General features: G+C 44.6%; 1 pseudogene; it reads left to right on the forward strand.

Annotated features, from left to right (window-relative positions):
* Positions 1 to 2396: 2396 nt before the first annotated feature.
* LOC121580079 lies at positions 2397 to 22150 on the forward strand (annotated as a pseudogene).
* The last annotated feature ends 2237 nt before the right edge of the window (positions 22151 to 24387 follow it).

The raw sequence follows: 24387 nt of genomic DNA on the forward strand, positions 1-24387 counted from the left end.
AGACCCAGCCACGTTTCATCTTCAATGCCCTTGCTGATGGAAGGAGGTTTTCACTCAAAATCTCACGATACATGGCCCCATTCATTCTTTCCTTTACACGGATCAGTCGTCCTGGTCCCTTTGCAGAAAAAACAGCCCCAAAGCATGATGTTTCCACCCCCATGCTTCACAGTAGGTATGGTGTTCTTTGGATGCAACTCAGCATTCTTTGTCCTCCAAACACGACGAGTTTAGTTTTTACCAAAAAGTTATATTTTGGTTTCATCTGATCATATGACATTCTCCCAATCCTCTTCTGGATCATCCAAATGCACTCTAGCAATCTTCAGACGGGCCTGGACATGTACTGGCTTAAGCAGGTGGACACGTCTGGCACTGCAGGATTTGAGTCCCTGGCGGCATAGTGTGTTACTGATGGTAGGCTTTGTTACTTTGGTCCCAGCTCTCTGCAGGTCATTCACTAGGTCCCCCCGTGTGGTTCTGGGATTTTTGCTCACCGTTCTTGTGATCATTTTGACCCCACGGGGTGAGATCTTGCGTGGAGCCCCAGATCGAGGGAGATTATCAGTGGTCTTGTATGTCTTCCATTTCCTAATAATTGCTCCCACAGTTGATTTCTTCGAACCAAGCTGCTTACCTATTGCAGATTCAGTCTTCCCAGCCTGGTGCATGTCTACAATGTTGTTTCTGGTGTCCTTTGACAGCTCTTTGGTCTTGGCCATAGTGGAGTTTGGAGTGTGACTGTTTGAGGTTGTGGACAGGTGTCTTTTATACTGATAACAAGTTCAAACAGGTGCCATTAATACAGGTAACGAGTGGAGGACAGAGGAGCCTCTTAAAGAAGAAGTTACAGGTCTGTGAGAGCCAGAAATCTTGCTTGTTTGTAGGTGACCAAATACTTATTTTCCACCATAATCTGCAAATAAATTCATTAAAAATCCTACAATGTGATTTTCTGGATTTTTTTTCTCAATTTGTCTGTCATAGTTGACGTGTACCTATGATGAAAATTACAGGCCTCTCTCATCTTTTTAAGTGGGAGAACTTGCACAATTGGTGGCTGACTAAATACTTTTTTTCCCCCACTGTATATGTTTTCAGAATGCATACTGCCTCCAGCTCATTGCAAAGTGGTGTGTGACGCGCTGAAGAAGCCTGCCTTCTGTTGTCTATGCATTTAATGGCGAATGGGAAGCGCTTCAATTACCAGTTGAGAAATAATAATAGTAGTTATCATGGCCAAAAACTATTTTTAACACATGATTGCATTTGTTGTGCAATGATAGGGATTATACAAGCTCTGTCTGTCAGATGTTCCTCTCATAGGCTCTGTATGCTGTGATAAATAAGATACATAATGAATATTTATGTAACCTGGTTCAGTTTATCAACCAGCTAATTATTAGAATCGGCTGCGCTAGACTAGGGTTGGAGTGAAAACCTACAGGACGGTAGCGCTCCGGGAAAAGGGTCGGAAAGCCCTGCTATAGACCAATAAGCATGACCGGTCAACTGGTATTTCCATTAACGGATAAAAAAACATTACATCACAATGGGCATCTTTCCCTTCTCCTGTAGAAGTTGCCAATTTTATTTAATCAGCTTTTTCTATTTTTTTTTAAAGGCCAAAAGCCAGCTGTCGCCGCTAACAGTATCCCTGGTGTGTGTGTGTGTGTGTGTGTGTGTGTGTGTGTGTGTGTGTGTGTGTGTGTGTGACCATATAAACCCTAGTTTAGCAACAGCCTATTGTTGATGTGACCACTTTGGTTGAGTTTAGATATTCATGTTTGCTCAGTGCAACATGTGTACCTGTTCTCTGTTGAACCAAATGACCTGCTCTGTGTAGACAAGGAATAAAAAGGGTTGTGTTTGTTCTTTTCACTCTATATCTATGGTGAGTTTGAGCCCAGCACTGATTGCTAATGATTTAGGGAGGGAGGGAGGGACTGACAGGGGGTTGGGGAGAGTAGAGAAGGAGAGAGGTCGGAGAGATAGAAAAGAGGGTGAGAGGGAAATATATTTGGTATCTAAAAGAGAGAGAGGGTAAGGTGACATGGACATTCTAGAGTTCTAGACCTGGACATTCTAGAGTTCTAGACCTGGACATTGTGGAGTTCTAAACCTGGACATTCTAGAGTTCTAGACCTGGACATTCTAGAGTTCTAGACCTGGACATTCTGGAGTTCTAGACCTGGACATTCTAGAGTTCTAGACCTGGACATTCTAGAGTTCTAGACCTGGACATTCTAGAGTTCTAGACCTGGACATTCTAGAGTTCTAGACCTGGACATTCTAGAGTTCTAGACCTGGACATTGTGGAGTTCTAGACCTGGACATTGTGGAGTTCTAGACCTGGACATTGTGGAGTTCTAGACCTGGTTCTAAACACGGTAACAATGGCCACTGAGCAGGATGTCGTCTTCTCCTGTGAGTGGCAGTGTGACGGGGTCTTGTGCCTCCTGCCCTCTCTGCTGCTGCTCCTGTTCTCCCTGGCTCTCCGTTGGCCCCCGGTACAGCGAAGGGCGAGACTGGGGGTGAGGGCTGCCGCCTGGTGTCTGTGGGTGGCACTGTGCTGGGTCCTGGAGCTCCCCATCTACCACCCTGAGACAGAGCCAGACTGGGGCAAGGAGAGGGGAGGAGTGCAGGAAGGCTGGAGCTTGGGCAAGGAGAGGGGAGGAACACAGGGACATGGATCACCCCCAGGCCTAACCACAGGACCTTCACCAGAGAAAGGCTGGGGTAGGGAGAGAGGACTGGGCCTTGGCTTGGGATCACATCCAGCCCCAGACCCATTCTCAACCCCAGGACCCACTCTAGCCTGTAAACCCACAGCCCTGGCCCGGTTCCTGCTCCAGTACTGTGGTTCCCTGGCCAGACCCAGACTGGCCCCGTGGCCCAGGGGGGACCCCCACCTCCAGACCCTCTCAAGCTTGGTATTGGGTGGCCTGACTGCAGGAGACCAGGGACTAGAGGAGGTCACCTTTACTCGGGAACACCTCCTACTGAAAGACGGGGGGATAGTGGCTCTGGACTGGGCTGTGGGGGTAAGGGGGGGAGAGGGGGCGGAACGGGAGAGGGGGAAAGAGCACCTTCCTGGGGGGAAGGCATTGGGGTGCCACACCTCCACGCCTCCAATCCTCCTTCTCATCCCTCACTCCTGGGGAGGGGTGACGCCCCACCTGAGGGGTCTGTGTAGAATGGCGCTCCATCAGGGTTTCTACACCCTCGTGTTTCACCGTAGGGGCACGGGGGGATGCCCTCTCACCACGCCACGGCTGACTGAGTTTGGAGACTCTGCTGACCTGGTGCAGGTAGGGTAGACAATAATATTATCATAATAATTGTATGGTTTATAATTGACCTAATAATGATATTGTATATAATGTTGAACATACGAATGCTGAATGGGAAACATGCATACAACATGGTCTCCATGCACACATTACCTCAGGTTACAGACCATCTAGGTAGGCCTAGGCCACTTAACTAGTCCTAGGCCATTTAACTAGTCCTAGGAACCATCCTAGTGAGACCATTTAACTAGTCCTAGGAACCATCCTAGTGAGACCATTTAACTAGTCCTAGGAACCCTCCTAGTGAGACCATTTAACTAGTCCTAGGAACCCTCCTAGTGAGACCATTTAACTAGTCCTAGGAACCCTCCTAGTGAGACCATTTAACTAGTCCTAGGAACCATCCTAGTGAGACCATTTAACTAGTCCTAGTGAGACCATTTAACTAGTCCTAGGAACCATCCTAGTGAGACCATTTAACTAGTCCTAGGAACCATCCTAGTGAGACCATTTAACTAGTCCTAGGAACCATCCTAGTGAGACCATTTAACTAGTCCTAGGAACCATCCTAGTGAGACCATTTAACTAGTCCTAGGAACCATCCTAGTGAGACCATTTAACTAGTCCTAGGAACCATCCTAGTGAGACTATTTAACTAGTCCTAGGAACCCTCCTAGTGAGACCATTTAACTAGTCCTAGGAACCATCCTAGTGAGACTATTTAACTAGTCCTAGGAACTCTCCTAGTGAGTGTAGTAATATCAGTAGGCTAGCTAGTTTTGTAGCGATATTAAAAACGACCCTTTGACCCCGTGTCCTCCAGGCGGTAGCGTATGTGCGTAGCCGGCACCCGTCCTCCGCGCTGGTAGCGGTGAGCGAGGGTTCTGGGTCGGGCCTGCTGCTGTCCTACTTGGGAGAGTGTGGCTCCTCCTCTTACCTGACGGCTGCAGCCTGCGTCTCACCTGTCCTGCAGGGCCAGCTGTGGTTTGACACGCCCCTGCCGCCACTCTACCGCTGGGGGGCGCTGGTCCACCGCAAACTGCAGCTCAGCAGGTAGGAGAGTGATGATGATGATGATCATTATGATTCAAAGCAAGGTATGTTATAGCACAGACTACTGTTACACCAGACTGTGTACCTTTTAGAAGTCATTTTCCCCTGCATTTGCGGAGATCACCTTCATGATAAACGTTGTCGGCTCAACTGTAAATTACCTTGAGAAGTCCATTATAGTGCGCTACCCCAACATGCCTTGCATTGAATCCCGGCCATAGTCATGATGGGGTTGGTAAGCTGAGCTAAAGCTTCAGAGACATGATTATGTTCTGACTCCTTCTCCCTCCCCAAAACTTTCCCTCCCCAGGTATGCCAGTGCCCTTAGTGGGGTGTTAGACGTGGACAGGGCTCTCCACTGTTCTTCCCTCAGAGACTTTGAAGAGACCCTGTTCTGCTCCGCACTGCGACCCAACATCCCCCACCACCCAACCAGTCACACACCGACCCCAGCGACCAGAACCGCCAGTGGGACACCAACCACCAAACCAGGGGCTGCTGTACCCCCACTGAACACCCCCCATCTGACGGGACCCCACAACCCCAAACTGGAGGCCATTTCCAGGTCCAAAACCATCTCCCCCACCCTTGCCTCCAATCCCAGGGTTCCAACCAACAGAGCAGGGGCCACAGCACCCAACCAACACCCAACAGGACCCTTCCCGCCTGGGGCCTACACACACATCCCTGGAGCTCCAGCCTCCACCTCTGGAGCCAGACCAGGTGCCACAGGGGCCACTGCTCCCCCACCCTCCCTTAGGGGAGCTGGGGTAGCAGGGGTAGGTGGGGTGGCAGCCTGGGTGCTGGGGGAGCGGGGAGAGGTTACTGGGAGAGGAACGAACCACTGAGGGACGCAGACGAGGTGGCGGTTCCTGTGCTCTGCCTCTGTAGCCGTGACGACCCCCTCCTGCCGCCCCCCTCCACCCTGCCCCTCGCCCTCTTCCAGAACAACCCTTACTTCCTGCTGGCGCTGACGGAGAGGGGCGGGCACTGCGGGTTCGGACTGGAGGAGGGAGTACAGGGGGAGGGAGACGGTGGAGGTAACTGGAGTCACGTGGCTGTGTTGGAGTACTTCAGGGTGGTGGCTGAGTTTCTGAAGGGGGAGGAGAGGAAGGGGACGAGGTCGGGGGGTGTCGGGGGTACGGGCAGGGGCAGAGAGGCAGTACCAGTACCATGCTACCCCCCGGGAGGAGGAGGGAGACCATGATGAGGAGAGAGAGACCCAGCACTCGGTCACACACACAGGAACACCTCAATGATGGAGGAGGAGGAGGAGGAGGAGGGGGAGGGACAGTTTACCTGGCAGAGGTCCTACACACGCTGAGAAAGGAGGAGAGGAGGATAAGAGAAAAGGAGGAGGATGAAGGGAGTACAGGGAAGAATAAAAAATAACAATTAGCTAATCATTTAAGATGGGATTCAATCCGATCAGAGGTAGATCCACGTAATAGCAAGCTTGACATTTTAAAAGGTAATTTCCGATTGAGCTAACATAAGCAGCGTTTACCTCCGCGAATGCGAAACGTTGCCTTTAAAATATGCATAGCCCGACAAAGCGTGATCTAATTTAATCCTCTCACCCCCTAGATAGGGCTGTGGTTTGGACCACAGGAGGTTGGTGACACCTTAATTGGGGAGGACGGGTTCGTGCTAATGGCTGGAGTGGAATGAGTGTAATGGTATCAAATACATCAAACACATGGTTTCCAGGTGTGTGATACCATTCCATGGAAACACATGGTTTCCATGGTTCCCAGGTGTGTGATGCCATTCCATTTACTCCGTTCCAGTCATTATTATGAGCCGTCCTCCCCTCAGCAGCCTCCACTGGTTTGGACACTTTTCTGCAATGGACACATTTGGTGGTCAACCAAATTTGAAAGAGTGAATCTGAATGTCCATTCATCTCCAAATCTTGCGCGTGTTGCAGTGTTGGCCAGCTACTTGGTTTAAATGTCCATTAACTCCTGAAGAGAACAGTCTGTTTATTGAAGGGGTTATTGAGTGTCTCCTCATTAGTCAGTATTACTCAGAACAGGATATGTGGGATGCGTCCCAAATAGCATTCTATTCCCTATATAGTGCACTACTTTTGACCAAGGTGCACTATATAGAGAATATGGTGCAATTTGGGATGCAGACGTGATCTCCGGTCACAGCAGGAGGGTCGTGAGGAACATAATCACTTCCGGGACCCAGCCTACCAAAACAATTGATCTATCTGTGATCTAACGGGAACTCATAAGGAAACAGATGAGACTGGGAATGATTCTAGCATAGACATAGAATGGGTAGTACAACTTATCGTTCTCTTAAATCTAGAACAGACACGGCACTTCATTGTTTATAAGAAAGAAAATGTAATTCTGACAGAAGCATCATCCAGTCACCACAGAGAGCGTCTTTAAATGGCGATGTCCGTTCTGTGGTTGGGTATTTCTGTAAAGAGAACAATGTAAATATATTAAAGCTACAGTACAATAGAATTACTTGAGCCAGGTTTGCTTGATATTTGTGTTTATGCTATATTGTATCAGATGTTATCTGGTAGTTCTCTGTCTAAAGTACGTCTAGGCTGAATCACAGGTGAGAAGGTAAAAAAAACTAAACGCCAGGTAGAATCCAAAACACTGGCATCGTACTGGCATTTTACTGGTATCATACTGGCATCATACCGGCATTCCACTGGCATCACACAGGCATCGTACTGGCATTTTACTGGTATCATACTGGCATCATACCGGAATTAAACTGGCATCACACAGGCATCGTACTGGCATTTTACTGGTATCATACCTGCATTACACTGGCATCGCACTGGCATTTTACTGGTATCAGACTGGCATCATACCGGCATTACACTGGCATCGCACTGGCATTTTACTGGTATCATACTGGCATCATACCGGCATTACACTGGCATCGCACTGGCATTTTACTGGTATCATACTGGCATCATACCGGCATTACACTGGCATCGCACTGGCATTTTACTGGTATCATACTGGCATCATACCGGCATTACACTGGAATCCCACTGGAATCCCACTGGCCGCCTTTTTTGTTTTCGTATGTCTGCTAAACAAACAGCCTGATGACCAGAGTCCTCCTGTCTGACTGATGTGTTTACAGACAAGAAGAGCAGCACCAAATACATCAGCCATTACACGTGTTTCAAGGACACTCGTGGTATACGCCGTCCAACGAAATGCTACTTCTGGTTCCTTCTGGACAATAATAAATAACAATACGATAAGAAAGAGAAGTATACGAACATAAAGTAAATGTCCCTGTAGAATACAATAAACATTTTAGCATAAGAACAATATTTACACACGTATCAGAGAAATGGCATATTATATATTATTATTATATTAAAGGGGGTTTGGGGGGGCAAGTGTTTAAATTGTGCAGTATTAGCAATAGTAAATAAGAGTCTGGTAGCAGTAATCGTGTAGCCTGAATGTATATTGTGTTTGTGTGTTTTGTGTGTGTGTGTGTGTGTTTGGTTTCACTATCCTAGTGGGCACCAGAAGTCCTCACAAGGATGGTAAAACAAGGAAAATTCGGACAAGTGGGGACCTCCTCCCTATAGGTTGACTCATCGTTGTCAGGCCTACAACCGTGGTGTCGTGCAAAGCCACACAGTACAGCAGAGGGCTGAGGACACACCCCTGGGGAGTCAGTGTGGAGGAGGTGTTGTTGCCAAGCCTGTTCACAGCGTGTGTTGTGGTCGGCCCGTCAGGACGTCCAGGATCCAGTTGCAGAGGGGTGGTGTCCAGACCCAGGGTTTCTGAGCTTGGTGATGAGCTTGGAGGGAACAATAGTGTTGAATGTCGAACTGTAGTCAATGAACCGCATTCTCAGATATGTGTTCCTCTTATCCAGATGTGTTACAGCCGTGGGAATAGCGATGGATCCTGTTGCAGCGGTAGACAGATTGGAGCGGGTCCAGTGTGTCTGGCATGCTGGCCTTGATGTGGGCCATGACCAGCCTCTCCAAGCACTTCATGAAGACAGGGGTGAGTGCGACTGGGCGATAGTCATTTTGGCATGTCACCTTGTTTTTTTGGGGTCACTGGGACGACGAAGATCTCCTTGAAGGAAGTGGGGACTACAGCCTGGGTCAGGGACAGGTGGAAGATGTCAGAGAAGACGCCCCCCCCCCCCAGCTGGTCAGCGCACATTCTGAGGACGCGGCCAGGGATGCCGTCTGGGCCAACGGCTTTGTAAGTATTCACTCTTTTGAGAGTTTTCCTCACATCAGCCTCGAAGAGCGACAGCACCTGGTCGTCTGGAGCAGCGAGGACCTTTTCTGGATGGCTCGGTATTGTCTGCCTCGAAGCAAGCATAGAATGTGTTAAGCTCAAATTTCATCACTCTGAGTCAAACAAAATAAATATAAAAATGTATCTGTTATAGCTCCATGTGCTTACATATATTGAGTCTTCGCAGTGTTTGGAACATATGTACCAAGTTTCGTTACAATACAAATATCCGTGACCGATTTATATGTATTTATTTGACAGACCACACCCACGTGAATGTTTATTGGTCAGTTGTGGACATGTTTGTTTGATAGTACTAGTCTGGATTATAATGTGTTTACAGACCTTTGTCCATAGAAACCATATATCAAGTTTTGCAAAGATTGGTAATTCAGTGCCAGAGAAGTAGCGTTTTAAGTGTATTTCACAAAATTCTAAATGGCGGAAAATCTATCAAGTTGGACTTTATTGGTTCTTACGGTAAATGTGTTCCTTGTGAGGAGAGGGACCTATGGACTGACCGTTCTGATTGGTCCCAGAAACCGATGGGTTGGTCTACAGCCGGCCTACATGACGACGTTATCAAGTTTGATACTCTGATTGGTTAGATTTGTTAGAGACAATCCAATCACTGATGAATTTGTTTTGTACAACGCCAATTATTTTGAAGTTACAGAAAGCGACTTCTAGGATGGCAGAATCAGAATGAATGTATATAGCGATCAATAGAACATCAGAATTAAATTCAGGGTGAGTCGGCGAGTAGGCTGGCTCTGGTCCAACCCATCGGTTTCTGGGACCAATCAGAACGTTCATAATGTGTTCGCGTTCTAGAAATCAAGGGAGGAGGCGAATCCAGAATCATCGTGGAGATGAAACCTCAGTTTGCCCAGAGCAATGTGAATGGGTAAGCTAGGCAAAGAATTGACCCCAACCCTGATGGCATCTGTATTCCACCACTAGATGGTAGCACAAAATAGGATATCTAACCATTACAGGCGACTGTCTTTTGCAGGGTGTTCAAAGATCTATGGTCTTTAATTTGACAGAGATCTGATAAATGGCCATTCAACAAGCATATCAATTTTTGCTAACATATAGATACTATTATTCTTTACCGTTCAAAAGTTTGGGGTCACTTAGAAAAGTCCTTGTTTTCGAAAGAAAAGCAATTTTTTTGTCCATTTAAAAGAACATCAAATTGATCAGAAATACAGTGTAGACATTGTTAATGTTGTAATTGGCTATTGTAGCTGGAAACGGCTGATTTTTAATGGAATATCTACATAGGTGAACAGAGGCCCATTATCAGTAACCATCAGTCCTGTGTTCCAATGGCATGTTGTTTGCTAATCCAAGTTTATCATCTTAAAAAGGCTAATTGATCATTAGAAAACCCTTTTGCAATTATGTTAGCACAGCTGAAAACTGTTGTGCTGACTAAAGAAGCAATAAAAGTGGCGTTCTTGAGACTAGTTAATGTAAATGTATCTGGAGCATCAGCAATTGTGGGTTCGATTACAGGCTCAAAATGGCCAGAAACAAAGAACTTTTTTCTGAAACTCGTCAGTATTCTTGTTCTGAGAAATGAATGCTATTCCATGCGAGAAATTGCCAAGAAACTGAAGATCTCGTACAACGCTGTGTACTACTCCCTTCACAGAACAGCGCAAACTGGCTCTAACCAGAATAGAAAGAGTGGGAGGCCCCGGTGCACAACTGAGCAAGAGTACAAATACTTTAGTGTCTAGTTTGAGAAACAGACGCCTCACAGGTCCTCAACTGGCAGCATCATTAAATAGTACCCGCAAAACACCGTGAAGAGGCGACTCCGGGATGCTGACCTAGGCAGAGTTGCAAAGAAAAAGCCATATCTCAGACTGGCCAATAAAAAGAAAAGATTAAGATGGGCAAAATAACACAGACACTGGACAGAGGAAGATTGGAAAAAAGTGTTATGGACAGACGAATCAAAGTTTGAGGTGTTCGGATCACAAAGAAGAACATTTGTGAGACGCATGAACCAAATGAAAAGATGCTGGGGGAGTGCTTGATGCCATCTGTCAAGCATGGTGGAGGCAATGTGATGGTCTGGGGTGCTTTGGTGGTGGTAAAGTGGGAGATTTGTACAGGGTAAAGGGATCTTGAAGAAGGAAGGCTATCACTCAATTTTGCAACGCCATGCCATACCCTGTGGACGGCGCTTGATTGGAGCCAACTTCCTCCTACAACAGGACAATGACCCAAAGCACAGCTCCAAACTATGCAAGAACTATTTAGGGAAGAAGCAGTCAGCTGGTATTCTGTCAATAATGGAGTGGCCAGCACAGTCACTGGATCTCAACCCTATTGAGCTGTTGTGGGTGCAGCTTGACCGTATGGTACGTAAGAAGTGCCCATCAAGCCAATCAAACTTGTGGGAGGTGCTTCAGGAAGCATGGGGTGAAATCTCTTCAGATTACCTCAACAAATTGACAACTAGAATGCCAAAGGTCTGCAAGGCTGTAATTGCTGCAAATTGAGGATTATTTGACGAAAGCAAAGTTTGAAGGACACAATTATTATTTCAATTAAAAATCATTATTTCTAACCTTGTCAATGACTACATTTCCTATTCATTTGCTATATTTCCTATTCTAACTAATTTCATGTATGTTTTCATGGAAAACAAGGACATTTCTAGTGACCCCAAACTTTTGAACAGTAGTGTGTGTGTGTGTGTATATATATATATATATATATATATATATATATTTATATATATATATATTTTATACACACAACTCCAATAATGTAACTAGTACAACCAAAAGAGTTGCAGCACTAATGCCGGGTGTACACTACACAACTGTCTAAATCCTAACATCGCTGACCATCTCACATTAAACGACCGTTTTCCTGTAGGTTTTTTTGTCTTGCCAACGTAGTGGTGCTGCGAACGCTAAACGATCTGGCACAGAAGGGGTGTCACACACTGCAAGATTCTACACTTGGTCTTGCGAAAACAATGATGTTATGATGTGATTAGATTGTTACCGTAGTTATAACTAGCTGTGGCTCAAACAGAGGTGGAAAAAAGTACTCAATTGTCATACTTGAGTAAAAGTACAAAGTAAATGCTATACATCAAATTCCTTATATTAAGCAAACCAGACGGCATGATTTCCTTCTCTCTTTTTTTGACAGCCAGGGGCACACTCCAACATTCAGACATCATTTACAAACAAAGCATTTGTGCTTAGGTGGTCCTCTGTAGCTCAACTGGTAGAGCACGGCGCTTGTAACGCCAAGGTAGTGGGTTCGATCCCCAGGACCACCCATACACAAAAATGTATGACTGCAAGTCGCTTTGGATAAAAGCGTCTGCTAAATGGCATATTATTATAGTGAGTCTTTCAGATCAGAGGCAGTAGGGATGACCAGGGACTTTCTCTTGATAAGTGCGTGAATTTGACCATTTTCCTGTACTACTAAGCGTTCAAATTGTAACGAGTCCTTTTGGGTGTCAGGGAAAATGTATGAGTAAAAAAGTACATAATTTTCTTTAGGAATGTAGTGAAGTAAAAGTAGTCAAAAATATAAACACCCCATAAAACGACTTAAGTAGTCCTTTAAAGAGTTTTTACTTAAGTACTTGACAAGACTGGGCTCAAAGCAGCCTCATTACATTTTTCAGTCAGACATTCATGCTTGCCATACAGAGTTGAAATATCTAGTTTTGTGAACTTCTGAGCTGTAACGATGACACTTTGGCTTTGATTAAAGGCAAGTACAAACGCTCCAGCTCGAGTCTACACATTCTGGGTGATGCGAAAAACGTCATCTCACTGGCTTCTTCTTTGGCGAGCTCTCATTGGCTATTCCTCTTTTGTTTGTTGATATTTGTTTGTTAATAAAAAATTAAAATAAAAATAAATATATAAAAAGAAGTCTTCAATAACTTTTAAATCGTCAAACAAAATAAAAAATAAAAGCTCCCATTGGCTATTGCTGATCACCGTTCTCAAAACGTGTTGTTGCACATCTCACACTACAAGAGCATTGCAGATTTTGTACCGATAAAATCAAACATGTTTGAAAATATCGGGACGTCTGGGACTCAAAGACTGGATCAGTAGCCGTGAGATTGCGGTCTGTGACCCGCGCACATTAAACGAGCGTCGGTGACGGCCGCGCGGCCTGTTTAACGACATGGGGATTTTGTCTCCGATCTCAAAAACGTGTCTGGGACAGCTAAATTGGGTCTAAAATCATCGTGTAGCCAAGTGTACACCTGGTTTAAACTGACTCATACCACGAGACGCACTCTCAATACTAGAATCTGACATCATAATCTACAGTAGGCCTACAGTAAAAATGTGAAATAATGTATCTAAATTACATAAGATTATAAATGTTTTATTTCATTGGTTTATGTGCTTCAGTCTATAAACAGTTCATCAAAAGGGGACCATCTCGAGCTCCCAGAAGTTTTGTTGGTGTGTAAAACCCATAAATTAAGTAAGCTTTATGCGACATCTTTTTGAGTGAAATGCATGTTGTCAATGACGTAAACATTCCATTGTGTGGTGTTTGGATGTGACGAATCTCTTGTGCAAAGATTCTACATGCAAACCGAGAGAATCTGTCAGGCCTGAATGGGATGTGTAGGATAAGGAGCAGCAGTAGTTCCGTGTTTGGTTTTTCAGTCACTGGTTATATTGATAAATCACGATTTTGCAGGTGTTAGAATCTTTCCAATTTCGGAAGGGGACGGGACATTCGGCAGGTAATTTACAAAGAGAGAGGGTGGAGCGCCTAGTTCCGTTTCCGCTCCTTGTTCTAGCGTTTCTTGATCTCTTCTAACATGTATGGACCCAGAATGTAATCGTTGCAACTGACCAATTACGTGAGACTTTAATTGGAGATTAGGATGTGACCTTTCAAAAAGGCACTAGGGGGTGGGGGGAGAAAAAAAGTGAATAGCTTGGCTTTATCATGTGTACAAAAACGAGATGTGACATTTGCAGTAGATCATGTTAATTGTTTTAGAGCTTGTGTTTGTAACATACTGCACAGTATTAACATGTAGGCCTACAGGACATTTGACCTCATAGTACAGATGATGTTCGGGGTAAAACAGAAAAACATATTTGAGTAAAGGGAAAGGGGTATACCTAGTCAGTTGCACAACAGAACGCATTCAACCGAAATGTGTCTTCCGCATTTAGCCCAACCCCTCTGAATCAGAGAGGTGCGGGGGGGGCTGCCTTAATCGACGTCATCGGCGCCAGGGGAACAGTTGTTGTTGGGGGTTAACTGCTTTGCTCAAGGGCAGAACGGCAGATTTTTCCACATTGCCGGCTCGGGGATTTGAACCAGCAACCTTTCGGTTACTGGCCCAACGCTCTTAACAATAAGCTTAAACAAAACCTGGACATGACCAGAGTCCTCCTGTCTGTCTGTCTGTCTGTCTGATGTGTTTACAGAGAATAAGAGCACAAATACATCAGCCATTACAAACCCTAAAGGCTAAAGGATCAATACAGGACAGTCGGCTGTCTGTGTCCAAATGGCATCCTATTTCCTAGTGCTGTCTGTACCCAAATGGCATCCTTTTCCTGGGGTCTGCATCCTTTCCTAGTGCTGTCTGTGTCCAAATGGCATCCTATTTCCTAGTGCTGTCTGTACCCAAATGGCATCCTATTTCCTAGTGCATTGCTTTTGGCCAGGGCTTATAGGACATTGGGCTTTGTACGTTTTTGCTGTGGCTGCCTGGAGTTGGCTGTCTGTAATATTCGGAATACATCGTGAAAAACTCAAATGTTTACTCAGCAGTGGCATGGGGTGGTCTAGCGGTCTAAAACGGTATCGGTAAAAATCAGAAAATATCTTACATACAGTATGTAAAAACTTTTCTTTTTTTTTACGCACCCTTTGAGCTCCATGCAGATTTACTACATCTAACTAGTGGTTTCAGATTTACTACATTCGTAACTATCGGTTTCAGATTTACTACATTACGTAACTAGCGGTTTCAGATTTACTACATTTAACTAAGCGGTTTCAGATTTACTACATCTACTAGCGGTTTCAGATTTACTACATTCGTACTACGTTTCAGATTTACTACATTCGTAACTAGCGGTTTCAGATTTACTACATTCGTAACTAGCGGTTTCAGATTTACTACATTCAGTAACTAGCGGTTTCAGATTTACTACATTCAGTAACTAGCGGTTTCCAGATTTCCTACATTCGTAACTAGCGGTTTCAGATTTACTACATTCAGTAACTAGCGGTTTCAGATTTACTATATCCAACTAGCAGCTTCTGATTTACTACATCTGTAACTAGCGGTTTCAGATTGATTACATTCGTACAAGGCTGGCGTTATGGGCGGGCCTTAGGGGAGCCTGGCCCGCCCTACCGTTCATCCTTGCCCGTCCAAATAAAATATTGAAATACTGATAATTTATTTGATTGTGACGCGCACCGACAGAAGGACGCATCAATCTCAGATAAAGCATCCAAGCAAGCGAAACAGCGCCTCTCTGTCGCCGTATGTGTGACCATGTATCTGATGCTTTCTGGCCCAAAAGAGTACGGCATGTCATGCTATTTCTGGCCTAGACAGCATCAGATACATGGGCTACATATGTAGACGGGGCGCTGTTTCGCTCACTCATTCTCTCGGTGATTTCAGCAGAGAAGAAGAGGCAGAGGGGCTCACTCTCACAAAATCTGTCCAGAATAAGCCCAATGCGTTTCTATGGGCATAATATGCAGACATAAGCTTGTCGCCTGTCTTCCCGTCTTTGGGACAACGACTCCCATTGTTAGGGCGGAGACATGAGCATCTCGCCATTATATACAGATCTCTTGTTTCAGCCTCCTGCAATCCGGAAGGAAAGTTGGCTGGTGCACAGTGCTCTGTTTGGATGCTGTGTTCCCTTAAAGTAAATTGATGTTTTGCCCAAATTGTATAATTACTCCCGTCTAAATAAAAAACATTTAAAATACTTCAGCAGAGAGTATGACTTAGCCACAGAGGATAATTTGCTTCTTTAAAATTAATTATTGCTGTGGATTGTTTCAAATCACAAGTGTGTAGTCCATTGCAGCGCGTGTTGCAATGTGTCTAGCTGATTGAGTTGCGGCTGTCAGTGAAAAGCATCTAAAATATGTTAAGATAATGTGTCTTGAGTATATAATTAAAAATGTTGCAACAAAAAGAAGGGAGGGGTGTGTGGCGAAGATATGGCTTGTCTCTCTCCAGAATGCACTCCGCTGTCTCCCGCCAATTATTTCGCATTCATTGTTTCATTCTGTGAATTGTTTGCCCTTTCTTTTTTGATTAATTCCCCAATACAATTAATGTATGTAAATACATTACATCGTCACCAGTAGTAGCCTAGTAAATGTACCGTTAATCCCCGTAATTTGATTGCATTAATATCTGCTAATGCATGTAATAATTAGTCATTTACCTGGCCTGCTGAGTGCAAATGTAGGAAAGTCCACATTTGGCAATGTCTGATTTCTGATTGTCTTAACCCACCACTCCACCACACAGGAGGTCCCCTGAATAAAAACTTGCTAGCCAGGATATCAAAGCCCCGTCCAAACTGATTTGTTCTCGCGCAAGGCCCTGCATCCATAACTAGCGGTTTCCATATTAGCAGGGAGGGGTTTTGCGCGCGCATCGCCCTCGTGCGGCAACGTTTGCAAACACAGAAAGGGGCCTATATAGAATGAAATGCCATTTCAACAGCGCAAGGTGCCGTACCCGACCAAACAACGTGACTTGACATAGAAAAACTCCTGGTCATGTTGTTCGGTTATACATCTTCATTGAGTAAAGCTAGAAGGATTTGTATTCTTTCCACAAATCATCTACTGTCATTGTCTTGCAGAGTTTTTGAATAAGCAGTATGCACGCGCACACACATACTCACACTGAACCCCCCAACTACACTCCGACAGGACTCAAAGTACTAAAAATTACTTTATTACAGTAGATTCTTTTGTCCAGTAGCCCTCTTCCAACAAAGACAGTGATTACAAAACATTACATTTGTCCCCTAAAACTGTTTCTCGACTTCTTTTATACATTTTAAAATCACTTTATTTTTCAGTAATGTATAGGTTTTCTTTTATGTAATCTTTCAGACATGTATTTTTTTTGCACAATCTATACAGTTTAATACAGGTTACGTGGGAATGGGTACTGTAACTCAACCTGGAGAGGAATACTGATCAAACAGACCATACAGAGATGTCATCCCACCTCCCAAAGGACCAACCAATCAGAGTGGATCTCTTATTTTAATCTGACCATTCAAAGTAGATCTCCATCAGAATATGGCCAATCGAAATTAGATCAATCAATTTAGATTTGAAAAAAATACATTTCTCTCAATAAGAGAAATAAAAACACCAACAGAAAATAAAAAAGCCTTAAAAGGGAGGGGGGGTGAAGGTGGAGGTACAGCACATCCTCCTCAGTTTGGGGAGAGACCGGAAGGTTCTTTTCAGAAAGGATGAGTGTGAAAGAGAGAAGATAGATAATTGTTCACTGGTCAGTGAAGAGTCTGAACTGGTGGAGACAATGGAACTCAATAGAATTCAACGGAACTCAATGGTCTTCATTGGAACTCAATGGGCTCCAACAGAACTCAATGGTCTCCAATGGAACTCAATGTGCTCCAACGGAACTCAATGGGCTCCAACGGAACTCAATGGTCTCCAATGGAACTCAATAGAATTCAACGAACTCAATGGTCTTCAATGGAACTCAATGGGCTCCAACGGAACTCAATGGGCTCCAACGAACTCAATGGTCTCCAATGGAACTCAATAGAATTCAACGGAACTCAATGGTCTCCAATGGAACTCAATGGGCTCAACGGAACTCAATAGAACCCAATGGAACTGCCTCAGAACCAAACCTTCTTGTGTGTGTGTACAAGGTATGTTGTTGACTATGTTAAAAAAATGTTTTGTTTAATACCATCGTTCGAGACCCTATCAGTTATCACAGTGGTTTGTGACTTTACAATACAAGCAGTTAATTTGTCTCGACTTTTATTTGTTTTTCTTTGTTTTAAATAATTGTTTTATTCTAAATGTACAATATTAACACATTTTATCCTATACATTCCACATGAAATCGACGTTAAATCGACTATATATATATATATTATATTTATATATGCTTATTTCACCCACACCTCCCCCCACCTTTATATATCTGCTCTTCACTTCTCACATCAACCTTTATATCTATACACTTTATTTTATACATAAATATTCTCCTATACGTTCCTTCCAGGGGGTAGGTGGGTCTGTCTGTTTGAGGAGGGGATCGGAGGGTGGTCCGGTGGGGAGGAAGTGGTAGGGGGCGTACGACGGGGGTGATCTTGAGCTGGGGGGGGTGCAGGAGCTTCACCACCCACCCACCCAAAAGGACATTCAGCAGTCATAAACCAACAGCTATACTGTAATGTACTATACTATTCTACAGTATACTTACACCCAATCTTACACCATTTTATAACTTCCTCACCTCTCCTTTCAACATTCTGTAAACCCCCTCACTGCAAGTTCTCTTCCTGTTCCGTAATCCCAAAATCCCTTACTTCCACCGATCTTCCTTAATCACTCTTTAACTTGGCCTTAACCTCCTTTACCAGTTCTATACACCCACCCTCTCGTATCCTCTGTTCATAAACACTCCAGCAGCTCCATAGGTGGGGGGCATGGGGGGAGGGGAACTGTTGAGGGTTGGAGGTAAAAGGAAACAGAGAGGGGGGAAAGGTAAGAGTGGGTGAGAGAAGATGGTGAAAAAAGGTAAGAGTGGGTGAGTGAGAATGGTGAAAAGGTAAGAGTGGGTGAGTGAGAGATATGGTGAATTTGGATCATTGTGCATGTGGACATTAAAGAAGTATAGGCATGTGCTAGTATCCCTGTAAAGTCACATGATCGTGGCAAAGTGCTGTTGTCATAGGATCAAAATGTCCGCCCAACCAGAGACTGACAGGGACGTGGACCTTGAGAGCATCGCATCACTCAGACTGACCATCCTATTGGCTATAACTGACACACAGGAGGCTGTGGAAAACTAACTGTGAACCCTGAGAAGCCTTTTGGCCTTTTGGCTTACATCTACATAGATAGAGGGCCAAATGTTAGTGCTGGGTTGGAACAAAAGTCTGCACCCCCTGCATTGGCAACTTCTGGCCAACATGGATATGATAGAGAAGGATCTCTCACTGGAGGCCTCTTCTCTTTGGCATCTCTACCTGAGGAGTGGGCTTCCAGTTTAGGACAAACATAGAACTCAATAACTCCCTTGACCACAGTCTAAGTATGCATCTAACATTTAACATTTTAGTCATTTAGCAGACGCTCTTATCCAGAGCGACTTACAGTTAAGTGAGTGCATACATTTTCATACTGGCCCCCTGTGGGAAACAAACCCACAACCCTGGCGTTGCAAGCGCCATGCTCTACCAACTGAGCTACAGGGGAGCAAATTAAGCTTATATGGATGGTCAATACTGACTAAATGAATGACATGGATAATGGCCTCTCCCCAGACTCATCTCAAATGGCACCCTATTCATTCCCCATGTAGCGCACTACACTTTGACCAAGGGCCCTGGTCAAAAGTAGTGCACTATGTAGGAATAGGGTGCCATTTGAGTTACATCCATATAGTAAAACTACTCCCTGTTAAACACACATTCTGATTGACTGACAATCCTTCTACAACGTTCCCTCTTGCTATGTCTTTCTGTGTCGCATTCAAAACAAACCTGTTTCAGGAATGGACATAAGTCGATCTGAGTATTCATGTTTTTCTATTTTTTATTTGACTTCGAATAAAATCCCAAATGTGTTTGATCTAACTGTTGGCACTGTAGTAGATATTCAGCCTCAAAACAAGTAGTGACCGAAGTATCTGTGGTCGTCCATCAGTGGGTCACTCTCTAAGTCTTCTCCTGCTGCCATTATTATAAGCATCATGACATGTGTACTGCATTATACTCTGTCAATGACAACTTCCTGAAGGACTGCATTAGACTCTATCAATGACAACTTCCTGAAGGACTGCATTAGACTCTGTCAATGACAACTTCCTGAAGGACTGCATTAGACTATATCAATGACAACTTCCTGAAGGACTGCATTATACTCTGTCAATGACAACTTCCTGAAGGACTGCATTATACTCTGTCAATGACAACTTCCTGAAGGACTGCATTACTACTCTATCAATGACAACTTCCTGAAGGACTGCATTAGACTCTATCAATGACACTTCCTGAAGACTCATTATGCTCTGTCAATGACAACTTCCTAAGACTGCATTATACTCTGTCAATACACTTCCTGACTGCATTATACTCTGTCATACGCTTCCTAAATCATTATACTCTGAATCCCACTTCCTATCATTATTCTGTCTACAACTTCCCTATTCTTCATTATCTTTCTACAACTTCCTGCTCATTATACATCTCTTACTGTTTTGTAAGTTGTGTGTGGGTCTATCAAACACCTGACATCTCTATTTACATTATTACTATGCACATCTACATCTCTACTGTGGTTACTGTATTCTACATGTGGTTACTTATTCTACATCTTTCTGTATTCTAACATGGCCTGGTTACTGTATTCTAACATGCTGGTTTGTATTCTAACATGGTTTTGTATTCTACATGTGTTTTATTCCTAATTGTTTCTTATTCACTGTTTACTGTTATTTTCTACTTTTTTATCTCATGGCCTGGGTTACTGTATTCTGACATGGCTGGGTTACTGTATTCTAGCCATGGCTGGGTTACTGTATTCTGACATGGCTGGTTACTGTATTCTACATGGCTGGTTACTGTATTCTACATGGCTGGGTTACTTATTCTACATTGTTACTTATTCCCTTTTCTTTTCATCTGGTTTTATTCTTTCTGGGTCACTGTATTCTGACATGTGGTTATTATTCTATCTGGTTACTTATTCTACATTTTATGTATTCTGCATGTGGTTTTTTCTACATTTTTATTCTTTTTTTTTCACTGTTTCTTTTCTCATGCTGTTTTATTCTCTTTCTTATTCTCACTTTTCTTATTCACTTTTCTTATTTATGCTGGGTTACTGTATTCTAATGAATTTATTATTCTACTCTGGTTACTGTATTCACTGCTGGGTTACTGTATTCTACATGGCTGGGTTCTGTGATTCTAACATGCTTTAGTTATTCTAACATGTGGGTTCGTGTATTCTGACATGCTTTTTTTTTTTTACTGTATTCTACATGTTACTGCATTCTACATTGGGTTACTGTATTCTGACCTGGCTGTTACTAATATTCTAACATGGTTGAATTTCTGTATTCTAACATGGCTGGGTTACTGCATTCTGACACTGTGGTTACTGTATTCCGACCTGCTGGGTTCTGTATTCTTTTTTATCTTCTGGAGTTATGTATTCTACATGTTTACTGTATTCTACATGTGCTGGATTCCCTGTATTCTGACATGGCTGGTTACTGTATTCTATAGTCTATACACTATCAGTGTTGAACAAGGATACAGTGTTGAAGGGGGGGGGGGGGGGAGGGGGGACAGATATTGATCTTCCCTATCCCTTTTTTCTTTATCTTGTTATGTGTGTGTGTGTGTGTTGTTGTTATTATGTTTTTTTGTGTGTGTGTGTGTGTGTGAAACCATCGTCCCTGTGTGATTATGGTTTGATCAAGTGTATCAAAAGGTGTCTTTAGTTCAGTGTGTTTCTTTGGTGTGTGTGTGTGTCTTTAGTTCAGTGTGTGTGTCTTTAGTTGTTGTGTGTGTGTGTGTTCTTTAGTTCAGTGTGTGTGTGTGTGTTGTTTTAGTTCAGTGTGTGTGTGTGTTCTTTGTTCTGTGTGTTCTTTAGTTGTGTGTGTGTGTGTCTTTGTATTGTGTGTGTGTGGTCTTTAGTTCTTTTGTGTGTGTCTTTAATTCAGTGTGTTCTTTAGTTTTTTTTCTTTAGTTTTTTTTTTTTTTGTTGTCTCTTTATTCGTGTGTGTTCTCTTTAGTTGTCGTGTGTGTTCTTTAGTTCAGTGTGTGTGTTGTCTTTAGTTCCAGTGTTCTCTTTAGTTCAGTGTGTGTGTTCTTTAGTTCAGTGTGTGTGTTCTTTAGTTCAGTGTGTGTGTCTTTAGTTGTGTGTGTGTCTTTGGGTTCAGTGTTTTCTTTAGTTCGGTGTGTGTGTGTGTCTTTAGTTCGTGTGTGTGTGCTTCTAGTTTTTTTTTAGTGTGTTTCTTTAGTTCAGTGTGTTTCTTTTAATTCGTGTGTGTTCTTTAGTTCAATTGTGTGTGTCTAGGTGTATACCTTATCCGTTATGCGTTCTGGCGCTCCTGCTCATGCCCTGTTCGCTCCACCCCCTCCCATTCCCCCTCCTCATGGCCGGTGTTCCCTCCCCACGCTCCCCCCTCCTCGCTCCCCCCTCCGGGGAGCTGGGTGCAAGCTCCAGGAGATCCAGCTCACACAGGAGGTGACCCACGGCTCGGGTTGACCCCCTGGTGTTAGCTGCTCCCTCCCCCTCTACCGTTCTGTATGTCTCTGGGCCCCTGCCAGGTTAGAGAACCTGTTTGCTAACTAGTCTCCCTTTGACTCTTGATAAGGCCTCCATCTCTCCTGGCCTGCGCTCCAGCAGGACCTATCCTCCCCGCTCGTTCTTTCTCAGACAGCATCTCTTCCTCAATCTGAGGGACACACACACACCCCTGAAGAAACAGTCAAACACACACCCCAATTTACACCTGTAATCCAAACCTTCCCTCCCTCCCCACCTTGTGTTTCCATAGAGCCCTGCGGGCTATCCTCTCTGCTCCCAGCTCCCATCCACTCTCTGTCGTGCTGGGCGTCTTTCATCTTGATCTTACTCTCAGTAGGCGTTCCAACGGCTCCAACTCCTCACTGCCTCCTCAGCACCTGACCTCCCCTCTTGATCTCAATCGCATGGCTGGAGAGGAGGGTAGGGAGGAGGGGCATAGAGAGGGGGGGGGGGGGGGGGGGGGAGAGAGAGAGGGAGAGGGGTGAGGGGGGGGGGGGGGGGGGGGGGGGGGGGGGGGGGGGGGGGGGGGGGGGGGGGGGGGGGGGGGGTCTTTTTAATCTAAGTATTCCACTAACTCCATCTGGCTTTTAAAGCACCATCATTGGGGAAGACACAAGGGACCAGTTCTGAGATTGAGCATCTCTTTTGCCTGTGTTTGGTACACAGACTGATGTAAACTAGAAATGTGTTTTTACACTCACAGTGTTCTTTTGTGTTGTGTGTACTCACGGCCTGTGTCGACTATGTGTGTGTGTGTGGTACTCCCATGCCTGTAACAAACTAGTGTGTGTGTGTATGTACTCCGCTGTTAACTTTGTGTGTGTTGTACTCAATCAGTTACTTGTGTGTGTGTAAATATTTGTGTACTCACTGTGTTTGTGTGTCCACTCCCAGCCTGTGTAGACTAGTGTGTGTGTTTGTACTCCCCAGCCTGTGTACTTTGTGTTTTTACTCACCTTAGTTGACTAGTGTGTGTGTGTTATCTCTTACTCATTTTGTGTACTCACAGCTGTTAGACTAGTGTGTGTTTGGTACTCACAGCCTGTTTGAACTAGTGTGTGTGTGTGGTACTCTCACCTGTTACTAGAGTGTGTGTGTTGGTACTCCCTGCCTGTTACTAAGTGTGTGTGTGGTACTCCCGCTGTTAACTGTTTCTTTTTTACTCACTTTGTTGTTTTGGTACTCCCAGCCTGTTAACTATGTGTGTGTGGTTACTCACCTTAACTTGTGTGTGTTTGGTACTCACAGCCTGTGTAGACTTCAGTGTGTGTGTGTACTCACGGCCTGCTAGTAGACTAGTGTGTGGTGTTAGTATTTACAGCTCGTGTAGACTAGAGTGTGTGTGTGGTACTCCAACTGTAGACTAGTGTGTGTGTTGTATCACCAGCCTGTTACCCGTGTGTTGTGTGGCGTCACATTGTAAAACTAGTGTGTGTGTGTGTGGTACTCACAGCTCTGTGTAACTAGTTGTGTGTGTGTGTGGCTACTCACGCCTGTTAGACTAGTGTGTGTGTGTGGTACTCTCAGCCTGTGTAACTAGTGTGTGTGTGTGTTGGTACTCCAGCTGTTACTAGTGTGTGAATTGTGTACTCCACAGCCTTATGTGTGTGTGTTTGGTACTCCCCTGTGTGACTAGAGTGTGTGGCATGTACTCACAGCCTGTGTAGACTAGTGTGTGTGTGTGTGGGCACTCTGTCTGTGCGAACTGGTGGTGTGTGTGTGCATTTTCCAGCCTGTGTAGACTAGAGTGTGTGTGTGTGGTACTCACAGCCTGTAGCAGGCTTAGTGTGTGTGTGCTGGCACTCACAGCCTGTGTAGACTGGGGAGTGTGTGGTACTCACAGCCTGTGTAGACTTCAGTGTGTGTGTGTGGTACTCACACTTGAGCTAGAGTGTGTGTGTGGTACTCACAGCCTGTGTAACTGTGTGTGTGTGGTACTGCCAGCCTGTGTGAGCTAGAGTGTGTGTGTCAGCCAGTACTCACAGCCGTGTGGACTAGAGTGTGTGTGTGGTACTCACAGCCTGTGTGGACTGGGGTGTTACTCACAGCCTGTAGACTGGGGGGTAGTGTGTGTGTGGTACTCGCCTGTGTAGACTAGTGTGTGTGTGTGCCATTACTCACGGCCTGTGAACTTGTGTGTGTGTGGTACCCATGGCCTGTGAAGACACTAGAGTGTGTGCTTGGTACTTTCACAG

This window comes from Coregonus clupeaformis, chromosome 13 (assembly GCF_020615455.1).
Source record: "Coregonus clupeaformis isolate EN_2021a chromosome 13, ASM2061545v1, whole genome shotgun sequence".
Taxonomy (NCBI): domain Eukaryota; kingdom Metazoa; phylum Chordata; class Actinopteri; order Salmoniformes; family Salmonidae; genus Coregonus; species Coregonus clupeaformis.